Below are 19,188 nucleotides of genomic sequence, written 5' to 3'. Positions count from 1 at the left end.
TTTCGATAAAGCAAACAATAGGTAATGTATTGTTTACGTTAACAATACATAGTAAACACGTGCAAGCAATAAATACCGAAACCTTTTGTTTTGACACTCTTTCAAAATGACTCATTGACAAATAATTTTATGTTATAGAGGTTGTGGAAACATTTCTTTAAGCTTAGTCTTTAAGTTACTGAGGGCCAATACAGAGATTATTTATTTTAGTTATAGAGGTTGCGTATTTTAAATTAAAGAGGTTTTGGGCTCTGATGGGAAGGGAACATATTATTTTTTGAAGTTACAGAGGTTTTTATGTTATCGAGGTTTAAGTTATCGAGGTTCCACTGTATTAATAATACAAATATTAGGAGTTTGTTTGTTCTTCTTTTCTCTGTATCTCCTAATTTCATTGAAGTTTGAACACCGATTGACTTCAAAATTGTTAACATTATTTACGACCAGACAAGTATATCATATAAAATTCGTTACGTCTAAAATCAGCGCTTGGCCTCGTGCTAATATAATAATAAAAGAATACAAACAATGATTTCGCTATTGCACGCTGGTTGTCCCTCGTATGCTGAGCGATAATATATTAAAATAATTTCAATTATTATATTAAAACATTAATATAACTAATAATTTCATCAATAATTTCATTTAATTTCAATAAAACCTAATCTATTTACAAATATATTATACACCTGCAGCGCTCAAAGCAGTAAACACTTGTTGGAGAAAATCATGGACATATAAAAAAGACGGACGCCGTTTTACGAACAAACAAAGTGAAGCCACCATAGTAAGCTAGCCATCGTATAAATACAATGAACACGCACACACTCTCACCATAGTAAGCTAGTCGGCCGCCATTACGTCATGAACACGTCATGAACTACCGACTGATTAACCGCCGCCGTAAAATGCCGTCTCGCGTGGTTAAATGGTTTCGCATCAGTACAATTTTAAATTAGAAAACACAGGTGATTACATTCTACAGGAAAGAAAGTTATTTCTTTTATGTTTTAATGACAAAATGATTACGGCAAAATTTATAGAAAAAAATAAAAATACAGCCGCCATTGTCGTCAGGACAATGCTGTTGCCATTGCAAAAGCTGTTGCCATTATTTCAAAATTTCATTCTCCCAAACAAAAGTCGGGGAGTTGATGCAAAGTTAATTTATTTTAAAACCAGATTTCCGCCCACGTTTTCAAAGGAAAACCCGCATAGTTCCCGTTCCCGTAGGATTTCCGGGATAAAACCTATCCTATGTGTTAATCCAAGTTACCCTCTATATGTGTGCTAAGTTTCATTGTAATCGGTTCAGTAGTATTTGCGTGAAAGAGTAACAAACATCCATACATCCATACTTACAAACTTTCGCCTTTATAATAGTAATAGGATTACCATAAGAAATTTGATACAAAATGCTTGCTTTATAAATTTATTGCTTTTTCTTCTCACAAAAACATGCATACTATGCTAACCCTTATATAACACGTATATTTAAAAAAAAATATTACAGCCAATTAACACTGTATTTGACATCTGTTAAAAGACAGTAATTTTGATAATTTCAAAGTACATATATGTTTAATGAAATCGAATGAAGCATGTTTCCTATTTGTTTGGTTATAAACTGACATTTAACCTCTCCTCCCCCCAATATTGGTTGAACAAGTTTTCATACATTTTCCTTTGGTTTCGCGTCCAGTTGTTGATTCGTCAAAGCTAAATAGTAATTGTATTTATGCATAGGTTCTTATAGTTAGAGTACTCAATATAAAATGTACAAAAAATTGAAAAATAAAAATACTAGTGTGGGGTAATATTTTACTGCATCTGGCAATCAATCTGGCACACACACATGGATGCATCGCCGCCATTACTAGGCTTCACTCAATGTTTAGACGATATTCCGTCCGTCTTTTTTTATAGGTTCATGGGGAAAATATAATTTGTAGGCGTGCTGAGCAAAACAATAAGTATATTATTAAAAAAAAGTTTATTAAGTCATTATACATAATATAACAAATTAAACTTTTGCACAGGTCAAATAATTTTAAATAATGTGTCAATTAATATATTAATAGCTTTTTTATCATTGAACAAAATAATTAACATTTTATAGCTGCTCAAATTCCTTTAACAAAAATAAAATTCAACTTAATAAAAACAAAACTAACGATATATTAAACTTTATTTGCAGTTATACAAAACATTTAAGCCGCTGTGCGTGAGGGGTACATAATTATTATATTATATTACTGTGAATGTCCAAGTGAATATTATAGCGATTTTGTTTCTGGCACTCGCTGGCCACGAACGCGGCACGCTCGGTTCGTGCGTTTTGCGGTTCATAGTTCTAACAAAACCCAAAATCTAGCCATTTTCAAGTAATATATAATTTAAAAAATACTGTAATATAAGTCAAAGATGTTTATTGAAAATTAATAAATATAAGTAGTTAACTTTATTTTTTATGTTGGTGAATGTTAATATCAGAGTATCTTAACATGCACTACATTTTGAACAACCACAGTAACATAATATACACTATACAGTATAATAAATATACAGGAAAGCAAATAAGTAGGATTTAAAACATTTTAACTGGCGCCTAAAAATAATGCATCGATACAGTTATGAAATTTAATATAATATATTTTGTTTCTTATTCTAATTGACTTGTTTGATAATAATTAATTGACTGTTAGGTCTCGCGATAAAACCAGTTAAATAAAGGGGAAAAAAACTTATGTAAATATAAACCATTGCACTGCAGCTCGCCAACTCAATGATCACATAATATTAAGTTCATTAACAAATACTGTAGTAGCTGGAATAAATACTGTTCTCCAATGCGAATAACATTTGAGTCGGTAAGCATAATAAAACAACACAAACACACATAACATACAATAAATTCTCCGAGAGCTCAACGCGCACATTCTTAATCTAATCTAAAGTCTAATCAACTAATTTCGTGAAATACATTGAATAAATATTATTAAGCCTTATTGAGATTGTGTGCCGGTACTCCGAATTGACGTTTCTTTATCTCACTTATAAATTCGTGCCAATAAATGAAGGTATCATAATTTCCGACTATAGTTTCTCGCTCGCACTCGCGCCACTTATGACTCGTTCATTTATTTGCGCATCACATGCTTGTATACAGGGTGTCCCACTATTGGTATACTAAGCGCGAAGGAACTTGTAGTTTTGCATACACTGATCACGTAAAAAATACTTTAAAAAAAAATTACGTCCAAAATTTTTTGCTAAATTTTTCCTGAAAATCCATGTTTTCTTCTCTAGCTTCGCGCAGCCGGCATATACCGCTTCTCTTATATGAGCATTTTATCTATGAAAACATAATCTAAAACGATAGCTCACGTGCTGGTGGCAAAGTTGGGCGGCTCGCTTGTTATGGGTGTACACATAGAGTTTTAAGAATTCATCTATTTGAAAAAAAAAATGAATCTGGAATTTTTTAATTATTTTTTACGTACTCAGCGTATGCAAAACTATAACCTCCTTTGAGCTTAGTATACCAACAGTGGGACACCCTGTATACATTTAGTGCCAAAGAAAAAAGTGCAAAAGTTTTAAGCTCCTTATATAAATTACTAACTTTCCGCCCGCGGCTTCGCCCGCGTTTTCAGAGAAAAACCCGTTCCCGTAGGATTTCCGGGATAAAACCTATCCTATGTCCTTTCTCGGGTATCAAAATATATCTATACCAAATTTCATGCAAATTGGTTCAGAAGTTCAGGCGTGATTGAGTAACAGACAGACAGACAGAGTTACTTTCGCATTTATAATATTAGTATGGATTACTATTACTATTAGGTCTCTCTCCATAATACACGGGTACCACCAGAAGGAAGATACCCGGTCCTTTGGAAGGCTTACGTGGGGACACAGGTCCAACACGCAGAGGACCTTTAGAGAATTTAATGTGTTGTGGGACACATTATTATTAGTATATTAGTATATTAGCATATATTAGTATATTAGTATATTAGTATGTTAGTATATTAGTATTAATATTAGTACGGATTGCTCCAATAACAAGCGTAAGCCAAATTTAAAGACGTAAAAAAAGCATGTAAGATTTTAAAATGGCGTTGGACAGGGCATATGCTAAGGGAAACAAATGTCAAATGGACAAAAACAATAATAGAGTGGTATCCCAGGAATGGGAAAAGAAGTAAAGGACGTCAGATGAAACGTTGGGAAGACGATCTGAAAAAAGTGGCCGGCTCAGAGTGGATGCGAACAGCGAAAGATAGAGAGAGATGGAAGTCTTTAGAGGAGGCCTTTGTCGAAAGACAAACTGTTAATTATTGAAACCCATTGATAGGAAAAAAGTAATTTGTTTAAGAAAATTGTAAATATTTATTGTAAAAGATACTACAGTTGTAACTATTGTAAAATATTTTAACAGTAATAAAGGCTTATTTTATTTTATTTTTTTAATAATTATCGTAATATGTAATGTAAAAGGCATTCACTCGGTATATCGTTGTAGTAAATTCTGTGCGAACGGGACCAACTTACGGAGCCTAGTCGTTAAAAAGACGCAATTAACGCGAAACAATGATAGATCGGACTCTCAGTAGAGTTTCGTTTGCAAAAATCGCGGACCTAAATCTGACTTCTGATATATATTGTATAGATCCCAGACATCCTATAGATAGATGTTGCCAACCAGTTTTGTGGTCCCCCTGCCCGCACCCCGGTAATTAAATATAGCATACAAAGAAAAAAATAAAAATTTCCAAAACATGCCGTGTGGGGTATCAAATGAAAGAACTTATTGAGTAGATCACGAATATATAGCATACTATATACATTTCTTACACTTTCTCTAAGATTTTTTAGAAAATTTACGAAAATGGTCCATTTTTGAGTTAACTTTAAACCACTATAGATTGAAAACTCATGAATATATTTTTTAAATTATTATTTTAAATAATTAACAATAGTCCATTGTTTACGATTCAATATTTCGTACAGTGAAATAGTTGCATGGGGGAGTGGGCGGGAGATGGCGAGTATATTTTCAAGTTCATATAGTATATAGTTATTTTCATCAAATCCACCACATAGCTCACTTATATTATATTACGAACTATTGAATCATAAACAATGGACTATTGTTAATTATTTAAAATAATAATTTAAAAAATATATTCATGAGTTTTCAATCTATAGTGGTTTAAAGTTAACTCAAAAATGGACCATTTTCGTAAATTTTCTAAAAAATCTTAGAGAAAGTGTAATAAATGTATATAGTATGCTATATATTCGTGATCTACTCAATAAGCTCTTTCATTTGATACCCCACACGGCATGTTTTGGAAATTTTTATTTTTTTCTTTGTATGCCATATTTAATTACCGGGGTGCGGGCAGGGGGACCACAAAACTGGTTGGCAACATCTGTCTATAGGATGTCTGGGATCTATACAATATATATCAGAAGTCAGATTTAGGTCCGCGATTTTTGCAAACGAACATCTCCTTGGAGCCTGCTCTATGAGTTATAGATGATGAATCTTGTATCTTATTGCGAATGTCAAAACCACACGAATGAAGTATGATAAATGTGAATAATTCCAATTCCTTATGTCATTGTAAATGAAATAACATACAGTTGGCATTAAATGGATGGAACTAGCCGTGGAATAGTTAATGAAAAAGCTAGAAAACACGAGATCGAGGTATAAACAAATATACAGAAAATAAGATTATAAGATGAAGATTACATACACAAAAAGAGTTGAAAAAGAAAAAAGATTGTCTCCTTGCTTAATAGATTGAAACCACCCGAAATATTAGTATTTATAAGCAATGATCCATACTAATATTATAAATGCGAAAGTAACTCTGTCTGTCTGTCTGTTACTCAATCACGCCTAAACTACTGAACCAATTTGCATGAAATTTGGTATGGAGATATTTTGATACCCGAGAAAGGACATAGGCTACCTTTTATTGCGAAATATGTACCACGGGCGAAGCCGGGGCGGACCTCTAGTATTATATATAGAAACAAGAGGTAGATACGTCATCAACGCACCAAAACTGATTCCGTGAATTAGTCCTGTTTGGGACCAATGCAATCAGTCAAAAATCAGTCAGATTGTCACCGGTCCCAGCGAGCGTACGTGCCGATAGGTACATTAAAGTTGTCGAAAATGCCTTCCTGTGTGTTCAGAGAGTGCACGTATTCGTGCAAAAAAATAAAGAAAGATAAAGGAATATCATATCACAGGAAAATATATTAAATTATTACAGTTTAAGAGTAAAAATAACAATTTACAATTCTTTATGAAAAACACTTGCTTGACACTTGTATTGAAATAATGAAAGGGATAAAACATTGCTTCAATCACTAGTGTGACAAAGCTAGCGTACACTGTGTTCAAAGATTATCATGTAGATACGATTATTGAAAATAGAACGGTTATTTATTAATTTCGATTTGGGTAAATACTTGATTATTAAAGTGAACTTTTGCTTACACCTGCGCGGAAGTGACAAACTATCTTTGTCTTTTTTGTTTATATCATTTTATTAGAGCCATCTCTCTTATACAGTCTGTCAGTGTAATAAATTAAGTAAAATGAAACTTGTATTTGTGTGTGCCTGACACTGCATATGAAGCATTTTTTTTTTTATATATTGTGAGTATATAACGTATCTATATAAGTATAAAATATCATTGGTATTTTCCTGTTGTTTTTTTAAGTAAATATTGTAAGTTATTGATTAAAAAGGTCGAACGCGGACACATTTCATTGTAGAGAAGTGATAAAATGATTAGTTTTAAAGAAATAGTGTCTGTTTTAAAAGTGTTTAGAGGTGATCAAAAATGTATGGAGGGACGGGCGGAACATTCACCTTAATTCAGATTATACATCTATATTTTGTCAAAGAAGTCCTTAGAACTGTTGGTATAACAATTTGTGCGTAATATTATAAAATTTTACATTTATACGAAAATTTCAAATTAAAATATTTTAGACAAACATAAGTCCCGCCATGTTTCGTTACCGTGTTGTCTATTATCGATGTTTGGCATAGAGTATGCAAACAAGGGTTGTCAAACTATTTTGTAACTGTCATGCACCACGGGGACGGGACTTGTACTTCCGCCTTCGACCGGGTCGCTACTCGCTCATCTGCCGTGCGCCGGCGCTTGCGCACGGCAGATGAGCCCTTGAAAACACGTGGCGTAAATTCATCGAGTGCTGCAGCATCTCTAAGGTACGTGGTGCTCACTATTACTGAACATCGATATTTTGTGTTAACGTAATTTTCCCTAATGTAGTAGAAGCCACCCGCTATTTCGGCTTGGTGCGATTCTACATTATTTCTGGTGCCGAAACCCGGGAATTTGTGTATCAATTATCATATTTAAAGCTTATAGTATTACTGGTCACAACTAATTCATAATCTAAAATCAAATCCGTTCGTATTAGGTTCTTTGTGTAACAAAATAGGAAATTGTTATAAGATCTATTTATGGTACGGGAGCTACCAACGTTTTAAAAAAAGTCATTTTAGTATAGTTGGGTTTTTGATATGCTGTTTCTCTTGCTATTTCGGTTAGAGTCCGGGCTGTCTGGCTGGCGGTAGGGCATGCACCCGGGTTTACCCGGTTCCGAAAAACCCGGGTAAACCCGGGTTTTTTGATGATCTTGAGAACCGGGTCTGAAAAGTATGAAACCCGGTTCTCCCGGTTCCACAAAAATATTAAAATATTAAGTATTATTTATATTTTGCTGCATTATTTTAACAAATTTATTGTATCTGGCAACGTCAGACTCACGTGCATCGCGAATTTTCGTGCCACGCCTCAAGCGTGGCTCTGATTGGTGGTCTAATAGGCCGGGAGATACTGACACAAAATTTCGGGTCATTTGTAACAGAATGGCGGTTCTACAGGGGTCTTAGTATGCCATGACAAAAACAAAAATGATGGTCAGAACGCTGGTACCGGCAGACTAGTCGCGTGGGCGTTAGTAGAACTCGTCGGATAAATAGCGAAAATCAAACGATTTGTAACACAAAAATTTTAGAATTTACCGATAGCCCATAAAAAAGATGTAGGCAGTAGTGTCATGCCATACTTTTCCGTTGTGACTTACAGCCCGGCATACCGACGTGAATGCGTTAATTTAAAAAAAAACAATTCATCCATTTGTACCAGGATAACTTTTGCACAGGTAACCATCGTCGTGCAGCCATTTACGAAAATCGTCATGCCATACTTTTCGGACGATTCCAAATTGTCGCCATACCGCCGAAAATCTGCAATTTTTTTTTTCTCACCAAATAATGTTTTTGTTTTTGGTATCAAGCTGAAATTTATATCGAATACTCAAGTCTTCGGTCCCTTTTATGTGAAGAAGTCAAACTCACAAGCCAACGCATCAAAAGATACAGTCGTAAATGCTGAAAAATTTCGCGAATTTCGACATTCGCATGGGTCTCAAAACCTACAGCTGGGTACTTTTCATGAACACAGAACCTTTAAATTAGGTAAAAGTAACGTCTTATAACACAGATAAAGGAAAAATTGCTAGAAACATAAATTTTAAAGTTACAACATTATAAAAAACTAGCTGTGCCCGCGACTTCGTCCGCGTGGAATAGTGACTGCATAGTTAGTTACCACTTAACACACAATTATTGAGTAAACACGTCTTGAAACACGTACTATCATATACAACTAAATTATAAGTACTTACACATTATTATAAAGTTAAGAAATAAAATAAATAATAACACAAAAGAACTGTTAGTAAAATTTATTACTAAACTGAGCTATAAAACTTAGGTACAGAAGAGTTCAAAATTTCCTGGATGTGGTTATTCTCCCGCTCCCATATTCCTTCTACTTTCACAGACTTTCAACTTTTCCCTTGCACCCCTAGTAAATGGCAGAACCGATTTTGATCTAAATTCTAAACCATGTCTAATCATACCTATATATTATGTACATGTCATATCCTTTCGTTTGGTACTCCATTTGGATTATGTATCCCCACTATCACCCCTAAGGTGCCCTATATGTAATAAACAGATTAACTAATTTTGATAAAACATGACTAATTGTAATTCACACGTCATTTGATATGCCGCTTGTTTATATTATTTGACCACATTCGATTATTCATTCCCACTTTTACCGCTATAAATCAATAAATGGATGAACCGATTTTGATTAAATATGCCTCATCATACTTCTCACGTCAGGTCATGCCCTTTCATTTGATATGCCACTTGGGTATATTATTTGACAACTTTTATTCCCACTTTTATACCTATATCCAATAAATGGATGAACCAATTTTGATAAAATATGTCTTATTGTACTTTACACGTCATGTCTTTCATTAGATAAGTCACTTGAGTATATTTGATAAAATTTATTTATTTATTCCCACTTTTACCCCTATATCAAATAAATGGATGAACCGATTTTGATAACATTGGACTACTTAATTGTTTCTGACAGGTCGTCTTTTTTCATTTGATATATCACTTGGGTATAAGTATAACAGACAGCATTCGTTTTTCTCATCCCCACTTTTGCCCTACATATAATTATTGGATGAACCGATTTTGATTAAATATGCCTCATTATACTTCTCACGTCAGGTCATGCCCTTTCATTAGATATGTTACTTGGGTATATTCGACAACTTTTATTCCCACTTTTATACCTACATATTATATCCAATAAATGGATGAACCAATTTTGATAAAATATTATGTCTTATTGTACTTTACACGTCATGTCTTTTATTAGATACGTCACTTGAGTATATTTGATAAAATTCATTTATTTATTCCCACTTTTACCCCTATATCAAATAAATGGATGAACCGATTTTGATAAAATTTGACTAATTGTTTCTGACATATCGTCTATTTTCATTTGATATATCACTTGGGTATAACCTACAACCTACATTAACAACTAACATTCGTTTTTTTCATTCCCACTTACCCCTATATAAACAACTAATGTAACAAAAAAACGCATCTAATTCGTATAATACCCGTTAGCGAGCTACGGTGGCACAGACAGACACGCAATACACACATAGCGAACATAACACCCCTCTTTTTGCGTCGGGGGTTAAAAATATAATACCTACGACATAATTTCAAAGACCTTTTATATAAAAAATTTACCTAGAAGTAACCATAATGCTATTTGTGCAGGTTTTAGACTTATGAGCAAAAATCTAAATAAAGTTCCTTTGACCCCCCCTACTACCCCCTCAGCATAACCACCCCCCCCCCACGCTTGGGTACTTTCGATATGATCATCTGGACATGTTAAGGAATAACTTTAGCGTATAATTTACGTAATAAAGTAATTCATGTATAGAATGCCTTAGCAAATGTTCGCTGTGATTACTTAAATGGTCATAACTTTTTTATTTATGAACCGATTGACATGAAATAAACACTAAATGTTAAATGAAGCTTACCACAATATATTAGTGAAAACCGCATTTAAATCGGATAAGCCGTTTCTGAGATTAGCGTGTTCAAACATACAGACAAACAGACAAACAGACAAACAGACAAAAAATTTTTTAACGACAGTTTTGGGTTTGGGATCGATTTAGTAATAACCCCTGCTAATTTTTTTTTACATATTTTCATTGTACAGACACCACTTTTCTAGAATTTTATTATATGTATTGATGATAGGTTTGTTCGGAGCCCTCGGAGCGCGAGTCCGACTCGCACTTTGCCGGTTTTTTGCTTTACAGTTTGCAGTTAATTAATAAGGTTTAAGTTTGTATGTGATATTAATGATAACAATTAACAAGGTACTTTTATAAGACTGATGAATAAAGAGAAGTATTGAAATTTTGTTTCTTTATTAATTTAATAAAATAAGACACAAGCCGCGTAAAATAAAAAGCCCATTAGGTACTTTTACGGTTACTTTTGTTTAATTTCGTATTTTTTTCCGAGGTATTATAAAAGAACCGGGTAACCCGGTTCTACCCGGTTCTGAGCTCGATTTGGAACCGGGTTTCAGAAACTTGGAACCGGACTCGGTTCTGCATGCCCTAGCTGGCGGTAGTGGTTGCGCTTATTAGTGCGCATCTTATCTGCACAGGAAGATATACTTAACTATAGTCATTTTTAACGCGTAATTTTTAATCTTTTGCCTTTAGATAGATCCATCAGACATAATTTTTTTATTGCAAGACGTTTTATTCGTTGTTAAATGGATGCCATACGCAATTTTTTATTTAAAATAATTAAAATGTCATCGAAATAAGTGAAATTACATCAACATGAGTCCGCTTAAAGATAAGTAACTAATAACTTTATTACTTATATTATATTATCCTTTTTTAATACTTATATTAAATAATTAGTAAACTAATATTTTTAATAGATGCTTTCATATTTATTACACTTATGGGTATTAATATGAATTTGATGATATGTATTTGGTTTTTATCAAGTTTACATTTAACCATGGTAGATTGTTGCAAAAAAATTGTAAATAGTAAAATGAATATTATATATTTATTATTTATTTATTTATTTATTTATTTATTTATGATAAGGTACCTTACAGCTAGTGATACAATTTTTAAGATAAATAAATACTAAGCTACGCCAATTAAAAGAATAAGAATAATAAAATAATTTTTATTAGGCACACCAAATTACCACCACCAACACACACAAAAAAAAAATAAAGAAACAATATAAAAATACACTCTTAAATATAATCTAACATAAAAATTAAAACTAAGAATATGATTTGTGTGGCGACTGGCGACCTAAAGGGTAAGGCCGCTCAGCTTATGCTATGCCGATATGGTCAGCATAGCGCTGGTTTTCAGGGCCCCACCAGACAACAAAATGCTTAAGTCTAAAGTGTCTCTCTCTGCTGTTAGATAATAAAACAATTAATTAAGAAATAAAATAATTATATATGTTTGCATGTATAGAATATAATATATTGCGGTTATTTTACCCATATTGTGAAATACATATACTCATATACATATATATATATATATATATATATATATATATATGTATATACATAATAATAAATAACCACAGTTTATAAATACATATAAGGAATTAAAAGAATACTACTATATTGCATACTATATAATACGTATATATTATAATAATAAAAAAGGTACACCAATAGGTAGTAAAAATAATATACGTATGCACAAACAAGACTAGTAAAGAATTTTACAAATGATAAGAGAAAATATTTTGATTTCATGTAGGTAAAGTAAGAATTGATCAAGCCCAATAAGTATTTAATGGTATTTATAAAGAAAGGAAATGTTTTAAATATCTACGAATTCATAATAAATTAAAACCAACTTAATTTAATATTAAGTAAAACCTGGTAAGTAGGATGTGATTGTGAGTGTGAGTGTGTGTGTGTGTGTGTATTATATTATTATGTGAGCTGAGCTTCAGTATTGATTAATTGTAAAATTTGCTTTTTAAAACTAGTACGCGATAAACAGAAGGGATCCACAGAAGAAAATTTTTTATTATAAATATCCGGGAGCCTATGGAGCGGTGACATTTTTAGATAATTAGTTGATGTAGCCGGCACGTGGAATAGGCGTGTATGGCGAGTACGCTGTGTGGGTACAAGATACTTTATATTTTCCAACGCTGTGGAATAGTCAAACTTGTTGTTCACGATATCGTATAACAACATAATGTCTATTATATCTCTCCTATCCTCCAAAGTATTTAACCCATAATGTGAGCAAGCCTGTTCATAATTCAACGAATAATGTTTTGTTTTATAATTCATTTTGTTCACAAATATTTTTTGTATTGCTTCCAATCTTTTAATATGACATTTATATTGCGGTCGCCAGATCACACTTGCAAATTCGAGAACACTACGTACGTAGGCAAAATAAAGAACTTTCAAGCAAGTAGTGTCGTTAAATGGATCAGCTTGTCGCAAGATGAAACCAAGATTTTTGTAGGCTTTATGAACAATAAAATCCACGTGTGTACGATATGCAAGTTTGACGTCCAGAATCACACCTAGGTCCCTTACTGAAGTAACAGCAGGTATAGATTCACTATTAATTTTATAATCAAAACAAATAATATTATTATTTCTATTACGGGTCAAACTTATTTTTTGGCATTTTTTTATATTAATTGATATTTTATTTAATTTATAATAGTCACTTAATCTATTAAGATCATCCTGAAGACATTGACAATCGTAAGAGGAAGTGACTTTTCTGAATATTTTTTTATCATCAGCATAAAGTAAGAAATTAGAATTTACAAAGCAGTTACCAATGTCGAATAAATAAATGTTATACAATAAGGGACCGAGATGCGATCCCTGCGGGACGCCCGAAGTAATATCAACAAAATCTGATTTAAACCCTCCTAGAATCACCGATTGACTGCGGTTCCTGATATAAGACTCTATCCATCTGAGAAGATCACCCCTGATACCCACCGCATAAAGCTTACGGATAAGAACATTATGACTTACTCTATCAAATGCCTTCTCGAAATCTGTGTAAATTACATCGACCTGTGCTCCTTCACTCATGTTGTTATTTGTGTAATGTGTTAAGTCTAATAAGTTAGTAGTAACGTTCCGTGATTTAATAAAACCGTGTTGTTGAGTAGGAATACATTTAAGTGTATGAGTGTAGATTTTTTGGTATACTACTTTTTCCAGCATTTTAGCAAATATATTAAGTAGTGATATGCCCCTATAGTTAGTTATATCTTTCTTCGAGTCTTTTTTAAATATATAGTATAAGTAACACAGTGATTACTTATCCTTGGCGGGGATTCTTGTTGATGGAATTTCACTTATTTCGATGATATTTTAATTATTTTGAAATAAAAATTGCGTCTGGCACCTATTTAACAACGAAAAAAACGTCTTGCAATAAAAAATGTATGTCTGATGGATCTATCTAAAGGCAAAAGATTAAAAATTACGCGTTAAAAAATGACTTTAAATTAAGGATATTTTCCTGTGCAGATAAGATGCGCACTAATAAACGCAACCACTGCGGCCAGCCAGACAGCCCGGACTATAACCGAAATAGCAAGAGGAACAGCATATCAAAGAACCAACTATACTAAAATTCTCTCTTGTCAACGTTGCTACCTCCTACACGATTAAGCAAACACTTATTTTATCGGTGCTTAAATTCAATCGGCTTAAAACAATTTCATATTCGAAAACTTAATACATATTCAGAAGTACAAGTCAAAGTGTTTAATTATTGTAGGAACTAGTTAAGCAATCACATATTTCATACGTACAAATAAATTTTGAAACCGTATCCACCGTATATAAGGAACCGGAGAGTATAGCCTCCTAAGGACCAATGGCCTCATATAAGTACATAAACACCAGGGGCGTGCACAGAGTTTTTGGACAGGGTAGGCAGAAATATTGCAATGATAATCCATACTAATATTATAAATGCGAAAGTAACTCTGTCTGTCTGTCTGTTACTCAATCACGCCTTAACTACTGAACCAATTTGCATGAAATTTGGTATAGAGATATTTTGATACCCGAGAAAGGACATAGGATAGGTTTTATCCCGGAAATCCTACGGGAACGGGTTTTTCTTTGAAAACGCGGGCGAAGCCGCGGGCGGAAAGCTAGTAAGTCATAAAAACTAATATTTCATATTGCAGTACTGATATTTGATTGGAGATACATAGTATTTCCGCAAAATAATGGAAAACATATCACGAACATAGGTCATATTATCTATAAAATAATTGTCAAAGTAGGTATGATATCCTAACTAGTATTCTATATTATGTAATTAATGATTAACTTTACCTTTGTGTATTACAAATTCCGGTACAAGCGCGGATCCAGGGGGGGGGTCACGGGGTCATGACCCCCCCCTGGGCTAGGTCCACGACCTAAGTGGACCACTAATTTAATATTAACTTTTTTAAATTAACAAATTAATACTGTTCAATATGATGTTTTTATTGAATTTTGAGACATAAAAGTAATACCTATAGAACCTTTAGTTTCTGTGATCTGTGTATAGAACAATGAAATCAATTACAAACGGTAACGGAAGAGAATATTATAACAAAAATTATAGAAAAAGTTTATTAGGGTCGACCTGAGGTCGTAATTTAAGGACAAATAACAGGTTTTTCGATTAAAAAAAAACTATAACTGCGGAATAAAGTGAAATGGTAAAGTTGTATGTAATTAATTTTTTTTCTACAACTTTTGCTGTTACTTTTCACACAAAACCTCAAATATCGAAATATCCCAGTTCGTGGATAAGACATAAAATAGCAATATTTTTTTCAAATGAACACTATAAAATACAGTCAAATTACAACAAAAAATCGGCCAAATGCGCGTCGGACTCGCGCACCGAGGACTCCGAGCAAACATATTTTTTCATTATGTTGTATCTTACAATTTTGTTTAAAGGATTTTTTTCTTTATCTGTGCTTGTAAGTGCTTAAGTCGTTGCTTTTAACCAAATTTCAAGACTGTGTGCACGGGAAGTACCTTGTAGGTTTTGATTGATGATTCCCTTGCAAGTAGTTGCGAATTACAGAATATGCGGCTCTAATTGATTTTTCTTCAGATTGCGTTGACATAGAATTTGAATTAAATAACAGATTTAAGTTATTATCGACCTGAGTTCTGATGTGAATATCAATTAAATACATGTAGAGTGTAGACGTTCAGGAGTAACCAACGCAATCAAAAGATGCAGCTGTAATTGCTGAAATTTTTCGACACTCCCTAAGAAATCAAAACCTACAGGGTAGTTCCCGAGTACACAGAGTCATGAAATTTAGTACAATCAAACGTCTTATAACGCAGACTAGCTTACCGCCCGCAGCTTCGCCCGCTTTCTCTAAAACCTTATAAATTATATACTATTCCTCTTGAATCACTCTATCTTTAAAAAAACTGCATCGAAATTCGTTGCGTAGTTTTAAAAATTTAATCATACATAGGGACATAGGCACAGAGACAACGACTTTGTTTAATAATTGCGAAAAGCATGAATTTTTCCTTAGATTATAATATAAAAAAATATTTTAAAAAATTTTTGACTTACAACCCTGTTACCTACTCATGAACGCTGACATGTATTAACTTGATATTCATACCAAAAACTCAAGTCTAAAATACCTTTACGCTATGATAAAATCAAACTTCTATGTCAACGAATCAGAAGATACAGCCGTAAATGCCGAAAAATTTCGCAAATTTCGACATTCGCAAGGGAATCAAAACTCAAAACCTTCAGGGTACTTTCCGCAAACTCAGAATCTTGAAATTCGGTACAAAGCAACATCTTATAGTACAGATACAGGAATAATTGCAAAAAATATATATTTTTCAAGTTTGTCTGCCTGTGAAGACCAATCTGAAATTCATACCGAATACTCAAATCTACGGTTCCTTATAGCTGTGAAAAAATAAAACTTATAAGCCAACGCAATTAAAAGATACAGCCATTTATGCCGTAAATTATCGCAAATTTCGACATTATCGCAAGGGAATCAAAATCTATAAGTATTGTACTACCTCCTGTGAACACAGAGTTCTGAAATTTGGTTAAAAGCAATGTCAGCAAAGATGGAGGAAAAATTGCTAAAATATACATTTCATGCTTATCAACATCCGCAAGTGTTGCCAGGAATCAAAACCTACAGGGTACTTCCCGTGAACACAGAATCTTGATATTTAATCTTTATTTAATAGAAACTTACGTCTTATAGCACAGATAAAGGAAAAATCGCAAAAAGCATAAATTTAATATTAAACATAATATAAAAATGTTTGTACGGAACTCTTGGTTCGCCAATCCGACTCGCACTTGACCATTTTTTTTAAATCTACGCATCAATTAAATTACCAAAATATAGCTTTTGAAAATTGACCACGTCTATGTGACCCCCCCCTGGCACTAAAGCTGGATCCGCCCTTGTTCCGGTATAGATCCATTTATAGATCGGCCTTTTTCCTATCACTCTCTGTTTGATAAAAGTTTATTCATAAAACAAAAATAAGAATTTTTCGTTAAATTAGGTATGCCTTATTATCTTACAAAATACACTGATGATATACATAATCTATTTAGTTACTCTCAAAACACTTCACTTGCAAATTGTCGTAGTAAACATTATTAATTTTCTCAAAAAACAAATTTAACCTCAAAGTAAACGTTTGTTATTTCCAAAACAAAACAAACGAATAATGATACTATTTGCAGATGGTCTTTACCGCTACAAAATTGTATACATTATCACACTTCTTAAATTGGTCGCATATTCAACTTCAGTTTCGACTTTCGATGTAGTTCCGAATTCGGTTCGTACATAATTCGTATATCTTCGTAAAAAGACACTGCCTACCTTGTGTGTTTGTGTGCGTGGTTTTATTACATCAGTGTGCCGTGTTTATAGGCACGCACACATATAAAATATGCGTAGACACGCAGAGCACACATATAAAAACTTAGACACGGATAGTTTGTGTCTTTGCCGTCCCGTGACGTACTGGGTCCTGTGGCGGCGCTAGTGCAGCGCATGAATAGTGACTTGAGCCGAGCCGGTGTTATAGAAATTAGATAATAAGCTACCAAAATACCGATAGATGGATCTAAAATATATTTGAAATATATTTTTATTTCATAACTACATTGCGCAATTAATAAAATAAGAATAAAATTTAATGACGCTGTGAATTTCATTTATGCATATTAAATATTGATCAGAGTTTGGTAAATGGTAGGGTAGGCAGTGTCTTTATGTCTTTATGGAATGCACGCCACTGATAAACACCATCACCATTACAACCCAAAGCACCAAAACGTTTTAACTAAATTACCAACCACCGTCCTCATCCGATGACAAAATCGAAAATTCGAAATATCTTAAAAAATACCGCGCTTTTCTGCCTATGATCACTGTGTAACGCGATTGGCTGAATTGAACTATTAGGTTTGGTAGGTAAATGGGTTAACCAATCACAGAATTTTAAAATACTTTAGTTCAAGTTTTTAAAATGGCTGGTCAACGTAACAGAGGTAAGTTAAATCGTTAATTATCATATTAATCTCTCACTTGATTTTCATTTGGTATTGAAAAATAAATAGTAAAAACAGTACAGGAACGTATTTTAATTAAATTTAACGAAACAATTCATATTGTATTTTTTAAATTCACGGATAATTTTTATGTGATCATGTGAGAACATTGGTCGTTACTTACAACATTATTTTCATTTTTTTTGTACTCAGTTGAAGACATTGGTAGTCAATGACTATAAAACATTCAATTAGTTAATAATTTATTTTGTTGTTTTACAGTAATTTTAAGTATAATTGTCCTGTTTTATGATTATAATTTATTTAAACTGTCAACAGGAATTACTATTGCAATCAAAATAAACAGTTATCTTCCTTATTTTTTCAGTTATTCGTGACGATAATATCATCGATTTCCTAGCCGACTGACGGAGATTTTATTCCTAGTGATGAAGACTTAGGAGACCCACCATTTGTTTCCAAATCGATTTTTAGTTAGCTCATTGATATTTCAAGTTCCTAATATTGTACTTCCAATGTTTTTATTTCTTTTTTTAACATATGTTCAGATAGTTTAGATATTTTATTACCTAATATGTAGTAAACTTACACATTTAGAATTTAAGAAAAACTGTTTTTAATTCTTTTGTATACTTTTTAGAGGTTATTGTATGATCTCATATGTTATAACATAAGTAAATAAAAAAATCTACAAGTAAAACCTAATTTTAATAAAAAAATTTTTGGATTCACTTAGGTCTGATGTGATCACATGGGAACAAAATAAATCGAGTTTTTTTTTTCAGAAATGTATTCTATAAGCTATATTTTACACAGATAAAAAATCCCACAAGTCAATTTTAACTCTAACAATAAAAAAAACAAAAAAATATCATAAAAAAAACAAAAAAATATCATCATAAAAATATAACAGACCTGCCAGTCTGTTATATTTTTATGTACTCAGGTGAGAACAATGGGTGGTAATGCAGAATAGGATTTTTTTAGCTTGGTCCTCAGGAGGATAGAGATATCGCTACGTCTTGTTAGAGTGGAGGGAG

The sequence above is a fragment of the Colias eurytheme genome, chromosome 1 (assembly GCF_061535395.1).
Source record: "Colias eurytheme isolate Ceu_HAF_F1 chromosome 1, ilColEury1 Martin Lab GWU primary, whole genome shotgun sequence".
Lineage (NCBI taxonomy): Eukaryota > Metazoa > Arthropoda > Insecta > Lepidoptera > Pieridae > Colias > Colias eurytheme.
This window is presented reverse-complemented; position numbering follows the sequence as displayed.